Consider the following 9,469-nt stretch of genomic DNA (forward strand, 5'->3'; position numbering starts at 1 on the left):
AATGTAGGTGAGGTGATACACAGTTTTAAAGGCTATATACGGTTCTCAGTATCGTCCCTCTGCCAGGAGGTTAGCAGTCACTGCTTCTTGCCTCTACCCCTAGGATAGCTCCCTCACAGTGGATCTAGAATTGTTGGTGCCAAGGACCAGGACCTAAGACTCCGAAGCCATGAGCTACAATATTTCTCCTGCCTAAGTTATTTTTGTCATTTATTTTGTCATTCTAACTAAAATGTCAAGGATTAAATACATATGTCATGTATATACCTGTGATGTTTTAAATAGGTATGGCCCCCATAGACTCATGTGAATGCTTGGCCTATAGGGAGACTACAATTAGGAGATATGGCCTTATTGAAGCAGAAGTAGTTGTGGCCTTGTTTGAGAAAGTGTGCCACTGTGGAAGTGGGTTTTAATATTTTGTATATATTCAAATCATGCCCAGTGTGACAGTTCACTTCCTGTTGCTTATGGATCAAGATGTAGAACTCTCAGCTCCTTCTCCAGCACCCTGTCTACCTGATGCTGCCATGCTTCATGCCATGATAATAATGAACTAAATTACGGGAACTCTAAACCAGCCTTAATTAAATGTTTTTCATTTTAAGAGTTGCAGTGGTCAAGGTATCTCTTCACAGCAATAGAAACTCTACTAAGCTGATACTTTGGTGAATTTCTGTATTTTTTATTCCTCTTAGTGCTATTCTCAACTTAAATTTATTTGTTCCTGTTTGTGATTCTTATACACACTATTGGCATATATGTATTCTAATGTCCTGTATCTTATATGACTGCATGCGCCATGAAACTTACAGCTTACATAACAGATGTTCATCTGGAGGTAGAGAAGCTAGGCAACTGTTCTGGGTTTGCAAAGCCATCAACTGGCATTCTGGCAGAATGATTATAACTCTTCAATTCAAAGTGACTTTGGCCCAAGTCTTCAAAACACAGCTACAGCAAACTACCTCCCATGCATGGTAACACTGAATATTCTCTTATAATTAACATTTCTAATTTAGTGACAAGCAATGGTGACACTTGCCATGGCAGGTGGAATTTAATTAGCCAAGACAAATAAATTAGGTTTCACACTTCGATCGGGATAGTGAAGCTGCTGAAGGTCATCCGGAAATTTTATGTCATTGAAGATATTTGACCTCAGAGAAATTAACTTTTTCAACTGTCATTTTGAAAACATGGAGATTAATCCTTGCCTAATATAGATTCTTGATTTACTTTTTTAAAGTGTTGGGTTGGCCAGATGGCTCATCCAGTAAAACAATTTACTGCCAAGTCTAACAACTTAAATTCAATTCTCAGACCTCACACGTAGGAATGAGAGAACTGACTACTGAAAGTTAGTGTTGAACTTATACAGGTATGTCATGGCATGTGCCTGCATGCATACACTCTCATACATGAAAAGGCAAATAAACAAGCAAATGTAAGACATTTAGAGTGGGTCCATATAGGTGATTTTTTTTATAGTTCTGTGAAATCTTTCAAATGTCTTTTTTCCTTCTAATGGTACAACAACCTGAGTGAGACGGAAAGCAACCTAAGACCAGTGTGCAAACAGAGACTGCACATTCATTTCCCAGCTTCCCAGACCAGAATAATCAGACAGAAACTCGGTTAATTATAACACTGTTTGGCCAAGTGTTCAGGTGTATTCCTAACTAGCTCTTACAACTCAAATTAACCCATAACTCTTATTTATGTTTTGCCACATGGCTTGGCACTTATTCAGCAAGGCATTCTCATCTTGCTTCCTCTGTATCTGGCTGCCGACTACAGACTGAGACGTTCCTCTTCCCAGAATTTCCCTAGTCTGATTGCCCCACCTATACTTCCTGCCTAATCAGTATTTTATTAAAACAATACAAGTGACAAATCTTTACAGGGTACAAGAGCATTATCCTACAGTACTTCCCCCCTTTTTTTCTTTTTAAAATAAGAACTCTGAATCTGATCTCCTTTGTTTAGCTTTTTCCTTGACCATTTTCTCTAACAACTTGTAACTAATACTCTGAACAAAGACAAACATCCATAATTTATGTTTTAGAAATGTGGACATAGTTTTCTAGGCTACTTCCTGTTGATTGAGGGTGCTGATAATCTTATGGGAATCCAAAGAAAATCTAGAATTATAGTCAAGCACTGACTGGAGTATTCTTTGAGGCTGGATCACCTCAGCCAGCCATCTTGAGGCTATACTGGATGTAGAACTCAGAGGAAACTGCAACAGAGGTGCTCTGAAATGTTGGGTCATCTGGGCCATCTGCTCTTAGCAGAAATTTTTCAGGGGATCTTCCTTGATTGAGCCTGATATTTCTTAACCTAGAAAGAATTTATAGCCTCTCATTTTCTGTGGAAACAAAAACAAAACCTCTTCTCCAAAGTAACATATCTTTTAACTTAAATTTTGAATTTAAGGCATTTTCAAAATACAAAGTTTGGAGTAATCCAACAACATTTAAAATCAAATGTCTTTTAGCAGCTTTTACTCCTTTCTCAGCAGTCAAATAATTCAAAGACAACACAATCACATATAATATCCAGACTCTCTGTTTATTTTCCATCTCTATGTGCCTTTTTTAAAAATAAATCTATTTCTTTTATTATTATTTTTAATTTTTGTTTTTATGAGACTGGAGCTCTCTGTTGTCTTTGGCTGCTTTGGATCTCACTCTGTAGACCAGGCTGGCATAAAACTCACAGCGATTCACCAGCTGTGCTTCCCAAGTGCCACCATACCCAACTATATATATATATATTTAAGGGTTTTCTCTATTCTTTTTCTCTTCTCTCTCAAGCCTATGTATATTTTAAAACACACTGTAAATCATTTATAGGTTTTTTTTCCTTTTTTATTTTTTTCTTCTGAATCTGTCTTTACTGTATATCTTTTTTTCTGACCACATGAGTCTTTCAGTCTGCTAAGCAACATGACTAGGATTTAAGCTGTGACTTTAGCAACTGGATCTGACTCAGTCCTCGGCTTCCTAAGAGATAAGCTCCATGGGAGAGGTACTGGCAAGAGCCATGTTTCTTACCATGTTTCTTACCACAACTCTGTGGAGTTTCTATGTCTACCCTACCACCAAGGAGCATTCTGCTGACTGCTTATAAACACCTTTGAAGTGTTTGGTGGCAGGGCCTCTTTAAAAAGCTGCATTTTTTTTTTACTGCTAACACTGAGCCACTGAGTTAGGAAGTCTCTCTTAAAGGAGTCCTGCCTATTCTTGCCACCAACAAACAGAGCCCACCAGCCCACCTGAGACAATATTGCTACTAAGATGCCTTGCTTGACTCTGTTCTTTTATCGGTCTAGAATCCTTTTTTTTTTTTAAAAAAAAAATGCTTTCTCAGGCTTTATATGGAAATCTGTGCCATATTTGGGCACCATTTATAGATGGAAGTTTCTGTCCTGCACTATCCCCCAGCCATTCAGTTCCAACAAAAGACACAGAGGCTTATATTAATTACAAACTTGTTGGGCTATTAGCTGAGACTTATTATTAACTAACTCTTACATATTAAATTAACCCATTTCTATTAGTCTATGTATTGCCATGTGGCTGTGGTGTTACCTCATTTTCTACATGTATTATTTCCTCGGTGGCTGACTGGAGTCTGCTTGACTTTGCCTAGTCTCTTGAGATATCTCTGTTCAGATGTCCCACCAGGTTCTGCTCTGCTAAGCCATTGATCAGGGCAGCTTCATTATTAACCAATGGTAATAAAACATATTCACAGCTTACAGAGGGGAATCCCACATCATCTCTCTTTTCCGCACAAATAAAAAGAAAGCTTTTAACTTTAACAGTATAATTAAATATAACAAAGCAGTTATGAAGCAAGAATTATAGTTACAATATATAACTCATTTACATTGGGAAAACAAAGGAAAATACTCTATCATCTATCATATCTTTGTGAGTCTAACGTTTTATATCTAATTAGTCTATCATAAATAAGGAAAACTATAACTGTAGCTATCTGTCCTCAACTTCATCAAAGATTCCAAAAGGATATAATATTACCTAAGTAAGCAGGAAGTACAAGTAAGTTACTTCCAAAAACTGAGTAATGACAGAAACAACTGGCCGACTGAACAGTCACCCAAAGTTCTTCTGTAACATTGGGGCATCCATCTTCAGCCTAAACTTCCTGTCTGGCTATTGACCAATCAGCATTTTATTAAACCAATACAAGTGGCAAATCTTTACAGGGTACAAGAGCAGTATCCCACAGCACCAGTGCATGCCCAGTGAGCCATAGAGAGCTTTACAGGCACTAATCTCACCAACCCCAAAGACTTTCTCTGTTATTATTCCATGAAAAGCCATATTTCCTTTTGCATCAATCCTTTGAAATAAAAACACGCATGATTAAAAGTATCTTTAAAAAATTGGTCACTATGGTAATTGGAAATACCAAAGAGTAGAAAATATTATGGAGAAGGTAAATGTGAACCCATTTTATATGAATATGAGTAAATAATAGTAATAATTGTAGGATAGGTAAATAAAGAAACCTTACAGAATAATTTAGAATGATAGCAGGAATCTAGCGTAACTGGTTAGACTCAATAATGTAAGAGAATATGTTGTAAAAGGAATCATAGGTAGGGAGTTATAATTAAATATGGGGTTATACAAACTCAGGAACACTTTGTGTGCCTTGCCTTGTGGCTTGAAGAAATAGATATTCAATGAGCATAATTACCTAAAATAAAGCAGGAGAAATATGTTTGATTCCCACAAAATCCCAGATGCACAGAGGTCACACTGAGAAGACAATAACTATATCTTCATAATGAGAATAATAGAAACTGGAGGCAAACTTTGGGTAGAAATGGTATTTTGCTGTTCTTGTTTTTGTTTTCTTTCAATTGGAATTCCTGCCATGTTATATTCACTTACATTGAGAATTTGCCTTTGGAAATTTCCTGTTCTTTGATGAACTATGAAATTGTTGGCTTCTATCTCAGCAACAATTCTATTTGCCTAATGTGGTCTTTGTCTCTGTGACTCTCACCATCCCTTTATGTGTAGCTGTGCTTGCACATCTCTCTCTCTCTCTGAATGTGTGTATATACAAATGAATAGTTTTAAAGAGTAACTTCTCCATTTCTTCATGTTTTCTTAATTATTTACAGGAATATTGCCTGTAAACTCTTTTCTGATTTTTTATTTATTCATATTTCCACTTGATTTTTGAAAGAGAAAGAAAACATACAGTTAGTCAAATCTATGAACATAGTCAAGGTGAGCATCCTTCACACTAAAATGTTTTATAGTCTACGTGCACCAAGTGATGTGGGATTCTCCTCTGTATGTTGTGAATACCATTGGTTAATTAATAAAGAAACTTCTTTGGACCTATAGCAGGGCAGAACTTAGCTAGGCAGGAAAATTAAACTGAATGCTGGGAGAAAGAGGTGGGAGTCAGAGAGAAGCCATGTAGACCCGCTGGAGACAGAGTCCAGAACTTTAGCCGGTAAACCAAAGCCACATGGTGATACACAGATTAACAGAAATGTATTAAATTAATATGTGAGAGTTAGCCAATAAGAAGCTAGAGCTATTGGGACAAACATTGATTTAATTAATACAGTTTCTTGTGATTATTTCGGGGCTAGGCAGTCGATAACCAAGGATGGCCCTTCCTCTAACAACATCCAAGGAGCTTGTCAGGTGAACTAGTGTCCAGTTTTTCTCAGGGGTTATTAATAATAAAATAGACTCAGTTTTTAATACTTTAAGGTTTCATGCTGAAAGGAAATATCTGTTTGGTTCAAGAAAGCTCTAGAAAGAATCTGAATCATATAATCTTACAGATAGCCAACTGACAATTGATTGCCTGAAAATATGTTTGAAATGATTCAGGGTTTAATTAGCACAATTATTCAACTTCTGATACTTACTGACTTCTGAAATTGATCAGAAGGCAGAAACTAGCAGAGACAAAGGGAAAACTGATGAAATCTGAGCATGCACAGACCTGAACACGTTGCTGCCTCCTACTTCTTTCTGAACTGGAAAGATGGAGTTAGAATGATTCATAAACATCTCTAATGTATATTCCAGAAAATCAGAAAATCTCAGATTTGTTTACTGAGGAGGCAGTTTTTAAAGAGTTGGAGTTAAAAGCAGGTCAATGATTGCGTGTCGAGTTTCAGTTCTGGATGAAAAGAGCTAGGTACAATTCGGAAGCTGTCTTTTCCTTGACTGTGGGCTCTACTCTTGCCTTCCTTCACTGTAAACTGAGAATAACCCCATACTTTCAGTGAGTGATCCACATATCTTAAAAGAGTTTGGTATGTTTAATTAAACACACTGGTTGCTGTTTCATCTCTGCACTTACCTTGGATGCCGTTGCAGCCAGCATTCATCCCTTTACTCCAGTTCCTAGCTACCTAGATGTGCTGGCATCTTACATGGTGGCTTCTTGCAGTCAGCCAAGTCCATCTTTTCCCCAACTTATTGATGACTGCTAATTCAATTGCAAAGTCATGATTTTATTCCTTTATGCAATAAAATTTATGTCCAAATCCCCAAGCTCCGTCTTTTATCTGCTAACTTCTTCCCAGCATTTAAAACATAGCCAAGCAAGAAATAGTGGAAAACTGAAAATGCATTTTAAAAAAATTAAAGAAAAACCTTTCTAGTATCTAAGTGACTGTATGTTATAATTTGACAAAAATAAAACTAGTAAACTTAGTATTAGTAGTTTAAATCAAAAAAATTAATTGCTTATTTTTGGTTAGAGTTACAGGACTGCTAACTGAATAAGCCACATGTTGCATGTATACAATCTTCCCATTTTGCAGAAGTTCCTTTTCAAAAGCCTCTTGGAGGCCCGTCACCTCCACGTCCCTCCTGCAATGCACGACCCTGGGATCCCCAAACCCCTCCTGGCTCACCTACTGCCATGGCTGACAAGGAAGCTGCCTTTGATGATGCGGTGGAAGAACGTGTGATCAATGAGGAGTACAAAATATGGAAGAAAAACACCCCTTTTCTTTATGATTTGGTGATGACCCATGCCTTGGAGTGGCCCATTTTAACTGCCCAGTGGCTTCCAGATGTTACCAGGCCCGAGGGGAAAGATTTCAGCATTCATTGAAGTGGGAACACACACTTCGGATGAACAAAACCACCTGGTCAGTGTCCAGCTCCCTAATGATGATGCTCAAATTAATGCTTCACACTATGACAGTGAAAAAGGAGAATCTGGAGGTTTTGGCTCTGTCAGTGGGAAAACTGAAATAGAAATCAAGATCAACCATAAAGGAGAAGTAAACAGGGCTCGGTACATGCCCCAGAACCCTTGCATCATTGCAACAAAGACTCCGTCCAGTGATGTGCTTGTTTTTGACTACACAAAGCATCCTTCTAAACCAGACCCTTCTGGAGGGTGCAACCCAGATTTGTGTCTCCGTGGACATCAGAAGGAAAGTTATGGTCTTTCTTGGAATCCAAATCTCAGTGGGCACTTACTCAGTGCTTCAGATGACCATACCATCTGCCTATGGGACATCAGTGCAGTTCCAAAGGAAGGAAAAGTGGTGGATGGAAAGACCATCTTCACAGGTCATACAGCAGTAGTAGAGGACGTTTCCTGGCATCTGTTCCACGAGTCTCTGTTTGGGTCAGTTGCTGATGACCAGAAACTTATAATTTGGGATACTCGTTCAAACAATACTTCCAAGTCAAGCCACTCAGTCGATGCTCACACTGCTGAATGAACTGCCTGTCTTTCAATCCATACAGTGAATTCATTCTTGCCACAGGATCAGCTGATAAGACTGTTGCCTTGTGGGATCTGAGAAATCTGAAACTCAAGTTGCATTCCTTTGAATCACATAAGGATGAAATATTCCAAGTTCAGTGGTCACCTCACAGTGAGACTATTTTGGCTTCTAGCGGTACTGATCATAGGTTGAATGTGTGGGATTTAAGTAAAATTGGAAAAGAACAGTCCCCAGAAGATGCAGAAGATGTTTATTCATGGTGGTCACACTGCCAAGATATCTGATTTCTCCTGGAATCCCAATGAACCTTGGGTGATTTGTTCTGTATCAGAAGACAATATCATACAAGTGTGGCAGATGGCAGAGAACATTTACAATGATGAAGACCCTGAAGGAAGTGTGGATTCAGAAGGACAAAGATCCTAGACATGTTTGCACTTGTGATTTAGACTCCCCTTGTTTTCTTCTGAACCCTGAGATGAATTTAACACTGGTTTGAGACACAGACTTTGTTCAGCTATCCGGCTACAATAGGTGCCACCAACAATACTATTAGCCCAAACCATGGGTGTTTTCTAAATCTTAACTGGGGGGCTTAATTCAACAAAGCCACAGTCTTATACTTAAATTTTTCTTCTGGAATTTTCTGGTAACGAACCCAGGTCTAGAAGTAGCTTCAGAAATGGGGCATTATTATGCGTGATTATTTTTCTATAAATATTGTAAGATGACATCTTGCAATATTTATACTCCTGGCTTGAACACTTACTTCCCTTATTCCTTATCTGGCCACTTACTCGAGAATCTGAAAAACTTGGGGATATTGCTTAAGAAGAAAAATAATCACACATGATATGCCCCATTTCTGAAGCTACTTTAGACCTGGGTTTATTACTTGAAAATTCCTGAAGAAAAATGTATAAAAATGAATAAATTTTATTCAGGAATAAAAATGACATCTTTCAATATTTATACTCCTGTCTCAGACACCTACTTCACTTGGCTTTTGTTGTGTGCAGTTTTTTTGTTTTTGTTTTTTAAACTTGGGATCACCAAGTTGTGAGATGTATGTTTTTAACTGACAGTCATACCACTGGTGAACTGTCAAGTTGAGAAAGAGTGAATTACTAGTTTGTATTGTTTTTAAAATTAAATTAATCCTTGATAAGAGTTGCTTTTTTAGGAGTTAGTCCTTGACCACTATAGTTTGAAGCCATCTCCATTTTGGTTGACTGGTTTCACCATCAGGCCTGTTACTCTCTATGACTAACTGTGTAAGTGCTTATAATGGAATAAATTGCTTTTCTATGAAAAAAAAGCCTCTTGGAGCTAGACTCTGCTGGCAGCTAGAAATAACAGTTCTAATATTCCAGCTACAAGCCTGGGGCCAGTTTGGGTTTTCCAGACTCATTCTCCATTCAGATGAACTGACCAAAACTTTGAGTTTTCCATGGTCACTTAAAGGTTTAATAATTTTCTGAAAGAACTCACAGAAATTAGTATAAGCCCTTATCTTCCCCAACAGTGCCTGGGGGAAATGACCACTTGCTGGAATTGTGGTTAGTTTCTTTCAATCCCACTAGAATGTGAAACCGGTTTAGAAGCGTTTGAGATCATCTAAGATAAATAACATTCTAGAGTTGTGTAGTAAAGGAGTAACCTCACCAAGCCAGATGCCTGTTCTCTACTAGGGATTAAACTCAA

General features: G+C 37.8%; 1 pseudogene; it reads left to right on the top strand.

Annotated features, from left to right (window-relative positions):
* Positions 1-6,933: 6,933 nt before the first annotated feature.
* On the top strand, positions 6,934-8,327 carry LOC125393918 (histone-binding protein RBBP4 pseudogene; annotated as a pseudogene).
* The last annotated feature ends 1,142 nt before the right edge of the window (positions 8,328-9,469 follow it).

This window comes from Myodes glareolus, chromosome 20 (genome assembly GCF_982192425.1).
Source record: "Myodes glareolus chromosome 20, mMyoGla1.1, whole genome shotgun sequence".
Classification (NCBI taxonomy): Eukaryota; Metazoa; Chordata; class Mammalia; order Rodentia; family Cricetidae; genus Myodes; species Myodes glareolus.